General features: G+C 54.3%; 1 protein-coding gene across 1 annotated transcript in view; it reads left to right on the forward strand.

Moving 5' to 3' along the window:
• The window catches only part of kcnj16a (potassium inwardly rectifying channel subfamily J member 16a), a 30854-nt gene extending 29934 nt beyond the window's left edge, over window positions 1–920 (forward strand). The window contains exon 2 of the mRNA XM_067245374.1: window positions 858–920. The gene's annotated coding sequence lies outside the window, so the exon portion shown is untranslated. The remainder of the gene's footprint in view (window positions 1–857) is intronic.
• Window positions 921–12035: the final 11115 nt, after the last annotated feature.

Raw genomic sequence — 12035 nt, forward strand, 5'->3', positions numbered from 1 at the left:
CTGTTACACTGCTTGTTAAAAGGGCTGTACAGACAAACGCAGATTTTATTTTATTTGAACGCCGACACACGGTGGATGGTGACGACCTCCAGGAGAAGGGTCGGCCTCCGCTGACCACGGCCCTGTGTGACGACCTCAGGGGAGGTGACGTAGCTCAGTGTCCGGCCAGAGTCCGGTGGGCCTGCTGCTTGTAAACAGGTCCAGCCATGTGTCGCTGCTTGTCCCACAACAGCTGGTTCCGGCTATTGTTCTCCTCTCCTGGAGAGAGCGTCACCAGACCACCGTGTGACACCTCTCTGCGGTGTCCCCAGAGCGACCCCACCCCCAACCTCCTCACCCCTCTCTGCCCTCCATCTTCACCCCTCCCAAATACGCGGAGCTTGCACTGGTAACACTTTAGATCCAGGTGCTTGTTATAAGCATCAGTGAACAGAGAATAAGGCCTTTATAAGACGCTTATTAACATGAATATGTGTTAGTAAGACTATTCGAGTGTTATTAACGTTAGTAAGGGTTAGGGCTAGGGTGAGGATTCGTGTTTTTGCAAGATGAGATAATGGTTATATGGCCTTTATAAGATGCTAAGGAAGGTTAATATGAGTTCATAAGACTCACAAACTTACCTTATTGCGATTGTTATTTGGGATTGCATGTTCCTAACATCACATCTGCACATGCACAGACACACTGTTGGAGTAAGAAACCACCGAATCGATCACCAGATCCATGAGTGACAGATGTAGCCATGGCCCTGTCAGACGTACACTCGGGATCAAACCCGTCACCTCTGACATCCCACGGACACTACCAGGAGTCAGGTGGCTGAGCGGTGAGGGAGTCGGGCTAGTAATCCGAAGGTTGCCAGTTCGATCCCCGGTCATGCCAAATGACGTTGTGTCCTTGGGCAAGGCACTTCACCCTACTTGCCTCGGGGGAATGTCCCTGTACTTACTGTAAGTCGCTCTGGATAAGAGCGTCTGCTAAATGACTAAATGTAAAATGTAAATGTAAATGTACCAGCTAGGCCAACGGAAAGCTAGCGGTAAGCTAGCGGTTTGCTGGCACGGGTGGCCTGTCTACATACCTGGGGTCTACCGATCTACACCGGCTACACATGCCTATCCATGATTGATAGGCGTTCTTTTAACCTTGTTGTGTATGAGTTTATAAACAGAACTTGGGTAGTGCAGCTGTCCTTCCATGGATGACCTAAGTCTTGACAGTTCAATATTGGGTTTCACTCTTGCTTTTTTGGGGTTCTTTAGAAAACAAGCAGGAGACAGGACAACAGCAGGACCCTAGGTGATCAGGGAGACAGGACAACAGCAGAACCCTGGGTGATCAGGGAGACAGGACAACAGCAGGACCCTGGGTGATCAGGGAGACAGGACAACAGCAGAACCCTGGGTGATCAGGGAGACAGGACAACAGCAGAACCCTGGGTGATCAGGGAGACAGGACAACAGCAGGACCCTAGGTGATCAGGGAGACAGGACAACAGCAGGACCCTGGGTGATCAGGGAGACAGGACAACAGCAGAACCCTGGGTGATCAGGCTCGTGTCTCTCAGCGCCGGGACGGGCTGCTCCCCGTTCTCCACCTTCTCCACTGAGGAACCTACGGCCACGGCTCCGAAGAACCTCTGACTGGAACAATGAAATATTCTTGGCCCCCTGCCTCACCATATTTTCCCAAGTCTCCAGCCCTTGGCTCAGGGTTCGTTTGTGAAGACTGAGTCAGCAGGGACAGTCTCATATATTTTCCATCTCCACATCTGTCACTGGTGGGCATTAGGAGAAGGTCAAGTCTGTCAGTGGGCTGCTTGTCAATGTCAGAGGGACCCATGTCCATCTCGCTGTGAGGATGGTGATCTAACAGGTCTCGAAATCTTTGCCCATGTGGTCATGGGCAGAGATGTGTTCACGGTTTATGGTGTGTTTACGCCGTCGATCGTTCAAGCAGGAGCATCTGGGCTGCATGGGGATTGGGCTGGACGTTCCCCTCCGTGGGACGAGGAGAGCACTCCATCGCTCCGCTGTCAGGGTCAAGTGTTCCACGGTGTGAAAGGTGCAAGGAAAGCACTGTATTTTACTGTCCTGTGTGTGTGTGTGTGTGTGGGCCAGTTACTCAAACCGTGTTTACTTTCTCCTAAGGCCTAAATCCGTATTCCCGCAGGCATTCATCTATAGTTAGACCGTCGTCTGACAGTTGTCTGACCGTTGTCTGACGCATGAACTACGTTGACGGGCATCATCAGGATCACTGGGACACTGACCAGGAGCCCTGCTCACTCATCTTTAGGTCCAAATGATTTAGGATGATGATTTAGGTATGTTTTAATTGATTCCTTTAGATCTCATTTGATCATTTTTTGTTACAGAAGCTTGGTTTGTTTCTGTGACCGGTAATGTTGGGATTGAAAGTGATTCTGCCTCCCTACAAGTCTATTTGCAGGAGTGCAGAAGAGAGCAGGAGTTTACATGGCTTCCAAAGAGATCTTTTGTTCAGCTAAATTTAACCTCTGCGGTTCTATTTTCTCTTTAACAAGGGAAAACCAAACGCAATCGAGGAACATGATCGGTCTGGCCCGGCGAACGGAAAACCGACAAACCGACAAAACGGAGAGTGGAAAAAACAAAACATGATCACTCACTAAGAACCTCATCACATGTCATTCAATGGGAGAAAATCTATTCAGATCCAAACCGTCTTTTATCCATCGGGCGCTTTTTAATGTTTTGTTTTTAGCCCTGGCCCCAGTGTGTTGTGTTGTGTGATCTTAAATTACATGGCGGGGGGATCTGGTGGAAAACTGGAGCGGGGGATATCATGAAACCACGACGGCAGAATGGTCCGGAATGCTGCCAGCGGTCCTGCTCTGATCTCCTGTCCTTCACTGACTGGAAAACGTTCCTGCTCTCAGCAGAACACAAATTCAGTTTGTCTTCGGCGGGATGGATTCACACTCAGTCTTGGATTGATGTCTCCCGCGCTCCTTATAGTCATCACCTCCCATTTCCTTTTTATGTTGGTCTTTTTTTCCAAGGTCTGTTTCCTTAAAGTGTCTTTGACTGCATGGGAAATCCCTACCACTTCCTTGTTAGGGTGGCCTTGCCCAATAAATTGTTTTCAGAAGCCCCACCTCTCCATGCACTCCGGGGCGTCTTGTCTGGGGACCGTTCCCAGAAGCCGGATGAAAAGGAAGTTACCACAGTTCCACAAAGTGTAAAATGCTCCAACCCAACAAGCATCTACTTCCATCATCTCCTCTCAACCTCTGAGGGAGTTTCACAGAACGAGCCTCGCCCTGACCTTGACAACCCCTGCAGCAGTCCCAGGGGCGGGGCCCGTGACCCGGGTAACTACAACACACATCGACCCTTGACCCAGAAGGCATCCACGTCGTCAGAATCACATACTGACTCAGACTCAAGACTCAACGGGTCTTGTTTACTTTTGGGTGCTTTATAAACTGTTAACAGTTCCTGTGTGAGACAAGACATGAAGAGACCCCAGGTGGGCCAGGAGGGAGGAAGGGAGGGCAGGGAGAGGGGCAGGGGGACAGGGAGAGGGGCACAGAGGAGGGAGGGCAGGGAGAGGGGCAGGGAGGGAGGGCAGGGAGAGGGGCAGGGAGAGGGGCAGGGAGAGGGGTACAGAGGAGGGAGGGAGGGCAGGGAGAGGGGCAGGGAGAGGGGCAGGGAGAGGGGCAGGGAGAGGGGGGGGCAGGGAGAGGGGCAGGGAGAGGGGCACAGAGGAGAGGGGCAGGGAGAGGGGCAGGGAGAGGGGCAGGGAGAGGGGCACAGAGGAGGGAGGGAGGGCAGGGAGAGGGGCAGGGAGAGGGGCAGGGAGAGGGGCAGGGAGAGGGGGGGGCAGGGAGAGGGGCAGGGAGAGGGGCACAGAGGAGAGGGGCAGGGAGAGGGGCAGGGAGAGGGGCAGGGAGAGGGGGAGACATGAAGAGACCCAGGTGGGCCGCATGTTGTGACTGCCAGGCCCGTCTCGAGCGTATCCCACACACAACGTCCTGACAGCGACACTAATCCACATCTTTCAAATGACCATTAAGGTCAATTCAGACAGTAGTGGCCTTGAACTGTTCTGACTGGGGTTTCAGAGAGCTTACAGTCGTACAGCACAGCTTAACATCTCAGCGTGGCTCAGCGGACAGTATCAAATTGGTGACACATGCTGGCATGTAAACCACTGTAAAGGTCAACATAGATGGAGCCTGTTTACTAGCAACACATTATTAGGAATGCTTTAACATATCCGAGCCCAGAGCAGCCCTTGTGTCTATTTTCTCTTAATGCAGCCTTCTCAGCGTACACAGGAAAGCCAGGGGTGGCATTTAACACCTGAGCGAAAGCTCTTGTCAGACTTCTGTGAGGGCTACAGGGATGTCAGTCTGCATTACAGCTACGACGTGCTAGGAAATGGCGCCCCCTTTCAAGGAACAGGAGGAGGCAGGTAGCTGCTCCTGGGGTGCGGAGACCTGTGAGCACCTGCTAGTCTCGGACAGCCCAGGACCAATCCTGCTGCTGTCGTGTCTCCTTTAAAGGGCCTCTGTGCCGGAGGACACGCAGCCCTCAGAGGGGAGCTCATCAGGGGGAGAGCAGAGAGAGCCCAGGCATCACCAGCAGGTTTAGGAGGCCTCTCTGGGGTCCTTACTCACGCTGTAGCCCCGGGGGGAGGGGGGGGGAGGGCGGGGGGGGAGGCCGGAGAAGGGGGTACTCTCCACATGTGATCGTTCATCCTCAGACGGGTATGCAGTCCAACTAACGTGCACGCAGAAGTGCACACACACACACATCCAGTAGGCCAAACACACAGACACACACACAGACACACACACAGACACACACACACACACACAGACACACACACCTCCTTCCCCTCCTGCCTTCTAAGGCCAGACACGAGTGGAGGATGGAAGTGTGGTATGACCTCAGAGTGGAGAGTAGCTACATGTCCCCAGGCCATTATACAATCAGGTCCTGAGAGATTAAAGGAGGAATAAATCAATGGCAGCCTCAAAATGGGCCCTGGGTCATGTTTGGGGGCCCCTGGGCCCTGGCCAGGACTCACACATTCACACCTCGTCAACATATACCGACATCACTTCCTGTTGGTGGCCTGATGTCTGTCTGGTGCACCGACTCCTTCCATAATAGTTTAAAATCAAATCTTCTTATATTTGGATAAATCTGTCATAATAATTCAATTGAATGTACTGCACCGGGCATAAACAAATACAAGACAATGATTCGGTTATGAAAGGCTGTTCTCAGAATTGTGGTGTTGTGCATTAGGTAGGAAGCTAATTCCTGTAAACCCAAAAGCTTCTTAGACATGCTGCTCCACTGGTCCCTTCAGATATGTTGCCACATTCTGCACTGCCACATAATATACTGCCACATACCGTATTGCCATATACTGCCAGTGTACTGGTGTAATACTGCAGAGTTTTGAAACGTAAAGGCAGGCAGTCAACTTTGCTGGTAATTTACAAAAAATCACAACCGATTCTGAGGAACGCTCGTCACACAAGTTCCTTTAAAAAGTTTTGTCTTGGAAGAATTTCAACAACGGTAGTCTGACAGAGATCACGAAAAGGACTAAATATAAAACGATTTCAAGGATGGATTTACCCACAAAAACTGTGTGAGTTACCGGTACAGAACAGCGCCACCTGGCTGACAGAAGGTATTTCATGTTTCTACTCTGTGTGTGTGTGTGTGTGTGTGTGTGTGTGTGTGTGTGTGTGTGTGTGTGTGTGTGTGTGTGTGTGTGTGTGTGTGGTATTAGGTGAGCAACACCGAGATGGGTAACAACAGCTGCCAGTGGCAGTGCCCATGAGGCTGCTGGGGGCAGCTCAGGTTCGCTGACATGACTTGATGAGAACAGGCTACATGCTTGGCTCCGGCCTAGTCACGTAGTCCTGCCTGTGGTCTGTGCAGAGGCAGGAGCAGACGAGCAGGAGGAACCTAGGTATGAGCTGGAGCAGGAGAGGTGAGGAGGACAGAGTGGAGAAGATGCCCAGGGGAGTGGAGGGGCGGAGGAGAAGATGCCCAGGGGAGTGGAGGGGCGGAGGAGAAGATGCCCAGGGGAGTGGAGGGGCGAAGGAGAAGAGGAGGACAAAAGTGAAGGGATAGGGGCAGGAGAGGACAGGAGAGGAGGACAGGAAGGGAAAGGAGGCAGAGAAGAGGAAGAGTGGATTGTTGGGGGAGCGGAGGGGAGGCAGAGAGGTCAGTAGGGGAGGCAGAGAGGTCAGGAGGGGAGGCAGAGAGGTCAGGAGGGGAGGCAGAGAGGTCAGGAGGGGAGGGGCCGGCGGGGGTGAAGGATAGTGGAGGAGAGGAGGACTGGAGGGAGGAGGGGAGGGACGGAGGAGAGGAGTGAGTTGGCGCTCTGCCCTTCATTACACCAATTACTGATCATCCTCTTCAGCTCACTGTGGACCAGGAGGGAGGAACAGGAAAGAAGAGAGATGTTCACAGGAACATGTCTGGCCACGTGCCAGGAACAGGCTTTATCAATCACGCCGCCCTCCCTCTCACCTACTTTATCTTATTTAATCGTTTCATAATGCACAATAATCTGATCCGTTCTTCCGTGTGGAGTTGACCAGCTCATGGTTTTTGATGGGCTCACGTGTGTGTGTGTGTGTGTGTGTTTGTGTGTGCGAGTCTGTGCGTTTGTGCGCATGTGTGCATGTGTGTACCGGTCATGTGTATGTGTGCGCTAAAAATGGTAAAGGTACTGTGTCCTGTCAATGGTAGACCTTGTGACCTACAGCAGTGATGCAGACATACCTGCACACTTCCTCAAACATGGACTCCTCTCCAGGATGGAAGATACAGTCCTGTCCTGGGGTCTGGGAGAGGGCAGGTCAGTGGCCCCTGTGTCTGGGGTCTGGGAGAGGGCAGGTCAGTGGCCCCTGTGTCTGGGGTCTGGGAGAGGGCAGGTCAGTGGCCCCTGTGTCTGGGGTCTGGGAGAGGGCAGGTCAGTGGCCCCTGTGTCTGGGGTCTGGGAGAGGGCAGGTCAGTGGCCCCTGTGTCTGGGGTCTGGGAGAGGGCAGGTCAGTGGCCCCTGTGTCTGGGGTCTGGGAGAGGGCAGGTCAGTGGCCCCTGTGTCTGGGGTCTGGGAGAGGGCAGGTCAGTGGCCCCTGTGTCTGGGGTCTGGGAGAGGGCAGGTCAGTGGCCCCTGTGTCTGGGGTCTGGGAGAGGGCAGGTCAGTGGCCCCTGTGTCTGGGGTCTGGGAGAGGGCAGGTCAGTGGCCCCTGTGTCTGGGGTCTGGGAGAGGGCAGGTCAGTGGCCCCTGTGTCTGGGGTCTGGGAGAGGGCAGGTCAGTGGCCCCTGTGTCTGGGGTCTGGGAGAGGGCAGGTCAGTGGCCCCTGTGTCTGGGGTCTGGGAGAGGGCAGGTCAGTGGCCCCTGTGTCTGGGGTCTGGGAGAGGGCAGGTCAGTGGCCCCTGTGTCTGGGGTCTGGGAGAGGGCAGGTCAGTGGCCCCTGTGTCTGGGGTCTGGGAGAGGGCAGGTCAGTGGCCCCTGTGTCTGGGGTCTGGGAGAGGGCAGGTCAGTGGCCCCTGTGTCTGGGGTCTGGGAGAGGGCAGGTCAGTGGCCCCTGTGTCTGGGGTCTGGGAGAGGGCAGGTCAGTGGCCCCTGTGTCTGGGGTCTGGGAGAGGGCAGGTCAGTGGCCCCTGTGTCTGGGGTCTGGGAGAGGGCAGGTCAGTGGCCCCTGTGTCTGGGGTCTGGGAGAGGGCAGGTCAGTGGCCCCTGTGTCTGGGGTCTGGGAGAGGGCAGGTCAGTGGCCCCTGTGTCTGGGGTCTGGGAGAGGGCAGGTCAGTGGCCCCTGTGTCTGGGGTCTGGGAGAGGGCAGGTCAGTGGCCCCTGTGTCTGGGGTCTGGGAGAGGGCAGGTCAGTGGCCCCTGTGTCTGGGGTCTGGGAGAGGGCAGGTCAGTGGCCCCTGTGTCTGGGGTCTGGGAGAGGGCAGGTCAGTGGCCCCTGTGTCTGGGGTCTGGGAGAGGGCAGGTCAGTGGCCCCTGTGTCTGGGGTCTGGGAGAGGGCAGGTCAGTGGCCCCTGTGTCTGGGGTCTGGGAGAGGGCAGGTCAGTGGCCCCTGTGTCTGGGGTCTGGGAGAGGGCAGGTCAGTGGCCCCTGTGTCTGGGGTCTGGGAGAGGGCAGGTCAGTGGCCCCTGTGTCTGGGGTCTGGGAGAGGGCAGGTCAGTGGCCCTGTGTCTGGGTCTGGCTGCCTGTGGCCTGGGAGAGGGCAGGTCAGTGGCCCCTGTGTCTGGGGTCTGGCCTGCTCTCTATCTGCGCTCAACAGCCATTCATCTGGAACATGGAAGCTGGTGCAGGAAGCATTCAGTGTGTGCAGGATACACACCCCCCCCCCCCTGCCGGCCCCCCCAGCCCCCCCCCCCCGGCCACCCCTGCCCCCCCCCCCCGGCCCCCCTGCCGGCCCCCCTGGCCCCCCTGCCTGCCCCCTTGGCCCCCGGCCCCCTGGCCCGCCCCCCCTGGCCCCCCTGGCCCCCCCAGGCCCCCCAGGCCCCCTGCCGGCCCTCCTGCCCACCCCCCTGGCCCCCTGCCGGCCCCCTGCCCCTCACCACTCTGAGACACCCTGAGACACCCTGAAACACCCTGCTCCCTCTGCTACTAACTGCAATACTTTGTCTTCCCCTGGCTGTGCACAACAGGGAAGGCTCACTTCCTGTTTCACAGCCTCGGAGACCAAGGCTGAAAGCACTGTACTGTGCTTGTGTGTGTGTGTGCGTGTGTGTGTTTTGTTCGCGTGAGTCACTTTTGTAGACGTGTGAGCAAAACTCCTCAACGTGATCAAAGGATGCCTGCTGTATGCCTGTCGGAACAGTAAATGGATCCGTTTTTTTACAAAGCCACTTCTCTGAGCTGGGGAGGATACTTTGCATCCAATACGTGTGCACTGTCTGAGCATGTGACCACTTGAAAACATCCGGAACAAACAAGGGTGCATGGAGAAGAGATAACAAGCTTATGTAGGGTAGACAGGACAATCAATACTTATACCCATCAGTCAACGCTCATCGTGGTGAACCACATCGCTCTCTCACATTCTATATCTTTCTCTCTCTGTCGTACACACACACGCACCTGCACCTCTTAGTTTAGTGCTTTCAAAGGAGAGCTATTCATGAATCAGTGGAAAGGAAGAAGCCTCGTTATGTTCCCATCACCGTTTGCTCAAGCAGGAAAAGTATCACTCCAACATCACAATGACAGTGCATTGTTAGTTTTTTTTATTCCCGATATTCACAAAGGAAGATGTACTTGATTCTGTCTGGAGCAGACAGTTTACTCAGAGTCTGAAAGGGACTTGCCCCTCTCACTCATTCACTTACTCCACTCTTCATCACGTTTCAACATCCCCTTGTGAATTCCCATTTGAATAAAAAGGATGAATGGCGCTGAGTGCGTCAGCCAGGACAGAGGATTGCGAGGATGAGCAGAGTCCCAGCCAACAGGAAGCAGCGGACCCCCCCCCCCCCCCCCCCCCGCCCCCTGCTCACTCCGAGGGCTGATTCAACTTTTTCCACTTTCTACACGAGGCCGGAACAGCAACACAAACAGCGGTGAGACAGAGGTGTTTGGGGGATGGTGGGGATGGGGGTGGGGGGGGGTGGGGGGGGGGGGGGGTGGGGGCTGGGCAGGAGCAACAGGATGTTGTTTGAGTTTCAGATCCTGTTTTCTTCGCTTTCCCAAGAAGCTACTCTACTGCAGGTGCACAGCCCCTTACCCCCCCCCCCCCACACTCCCCTACCCTCCCAAACAAGCTCCTCTCTTCCTCTACTCACTTCCAGAACATTCATTCAGACTCTCGTGGATTCTCTCTTTCCCTTTATCTCTCCCTCTCCTCCCTCTCTTTTTTTTTCCAAAACGCACATGCATACACACACACACTCTGTTCCCCGTTACAAAACCTCCCATTGTTGTCAAAACAAGTTACTTTTGGCATCTAAATGAATGAGGGCCCTCTGTGATTTAAGACATGGGATCAAAGTTTTTTTTTAGATACCTCTGGGTTCAGGGTTAGGGACAGGGTTATGTTAGGTTAGGTTAGGGAAAGGGTACTTTATTAAAGGACTTTTGTGTTTGATGTCACACCGTCTTATTTGCCTTTTCCCCAAACTGGAATAGAAATATCCACATAGTTATCATGTCGCCCTAGACGCAGGCTGAATGTCTCCCCGTTCTACAGTGGGCCTCTTTGTAGAAGGTTCTAGATTGGATTGAGTTGGCCCCTATGTAGAAAGTTACAGAGTGGTTCACAGGTCAACAGAACCTTTGTTCCTGATATATTTACAGTGAGCGGACTTGAAAGCTACAGGGACATGAAAATGTGCATAAAAGGACGTATTTTTTCCAGCATTTTTTTCTTTTTACTTCTTAAAATATTGGGGGAGAAGGAGGGGGGAGTGTGTTTGTGTGTGTGGAGGGGGGGGGGCTGGAGGACGAATGGCTGCTTTTGGTTCCAAGTTCAACCCAGGTAGATCTGCTTAATGAACAGAAACTCTCCAGAGCCCCCCCCCCCCCCCCCCCCCCCCCTCCCGCCCCAAGCCCCCCCAACCTTTCATCCACCCCAGCCCGCCTCACTCCCCCTCTCAGAAGAAAGGGGCTGTCTTTCATTACAAACCCAACCGTTTTTTAAGTGCACTCAGAACAGTTTCCATGACATCATCAGCTGTCAATATGCGAAGCCAGTCGCTTATATTGCGAACGTTTAAAGCGGGCGCGGAGAGCAACAAGCTACGCATGAGAAGCACGCGGGGCCTGCTGAGCTGTACGTTAACGACGGCAGAGAGCCTCCGCCGACCAGAGTCCCTACGCAGGGAGCAGCACTGTCGTCTGGGACAGTTCATTAGGTTTGTCCTGGAGCACCTGAGGAAAGCAAGCAGAGAAAAAACGTGATCACGTGTTTGATTTAGAAAACAATGCCTTGACTGAGGCCAGGGACGAGCTGTCTTTAATTTGATTGTCCAGTGGCCCCTGTCAGGACTCCTGGACGGCCTCAAAGGCGAGGGGAGCTCAGCTCTTGTGTAAGACCACTACCGACCCTGGTCCACTCTGTCCCCTACCCAGCGAACACGAGGTGAAAGGTCTTTCTCACTGGTTCTGGGACAGCTGCCTGCAGTTTCTTTTTTTTCTTCAGTACTCCACGAGACCCATCCCCCCCCCCACACCCCCACCTCCCCCGCTCAAATCCAAGGTGAGAGAGGAAACCACATGACGTCTGAGGAGAGAGGAGGAAAACAGCTTTGTTGGGCTCGCTGTAAAGGAACGAGCGAGTGGAGAGGGCGTTAAAAATAGCTGTGGAGAAGCTGCCTTCCAGCCAGGCCGGATATCAGAGACAGACCAGGGGACATCAGAGACAGACCAGGGGACATCAGAGACAACCGCAGCATGTTCGGTGGGGCCCATACAAGCTGAACTCTGACCCCGGTGCCTGGGGCCCGGCTGAGGGAGGTGAAACATGGTGACAATCCGTCAGTGTGATTACAGGACTTCTCCTCAGCTAAGACTCCATCTCAGTTTACTCTCTCATCGCCATTCGTAACCCCTCACCGTGGGCACCTCCGTGGCTCCCAGAGAGACCCAGATGTTTAAGGCCTCACCACAGCAGCCTGGGTTTGAATCCAGCCCAGGCCACCTTTCTCTTCCTGCCTTTCCTGTCTACCTTGAACTGTCCTACCCAATAAAAGCATGAAAATGCCTCCCCAAAAATCATAATTGAGTTGATTTCTCACACAAAAAGGTTTTTGTTTCGTTTTAAGAGGTACGGTGTGAATTTCTTCGACTGCACGACCTTACAGGATGGGAGTGGAGGGTCATTTGAACTTGTCAGCTAAACCTTGAGGACCCATAGCCAGGCAATCTCTGAGCCTGAAGGAAGGAAGAGATGTGTGGCATGACAAACTCCCTCCACACTATAAATATCCATCATTCAGCCAAACTGGGGCTGTTTGCAGAGCGAGTTCAGAGGGGAGGGATGTGCGTCAAAACATACAGCAC

This window comes from Osmerus mordax, chromosome 10 (assembly GCF_038355195.1).
Source record: "Osmerus mordax isolate fOsmMor3 chromosome 10, fOsmMor3.pri, whole genome shotgun sequence".
Lineage (NCBI taxonomy): Eukaryota > Metazoa > Chordata > Actinopteri > Osmeriformes > Osmeridae > Osmerus > Osmerus mordax.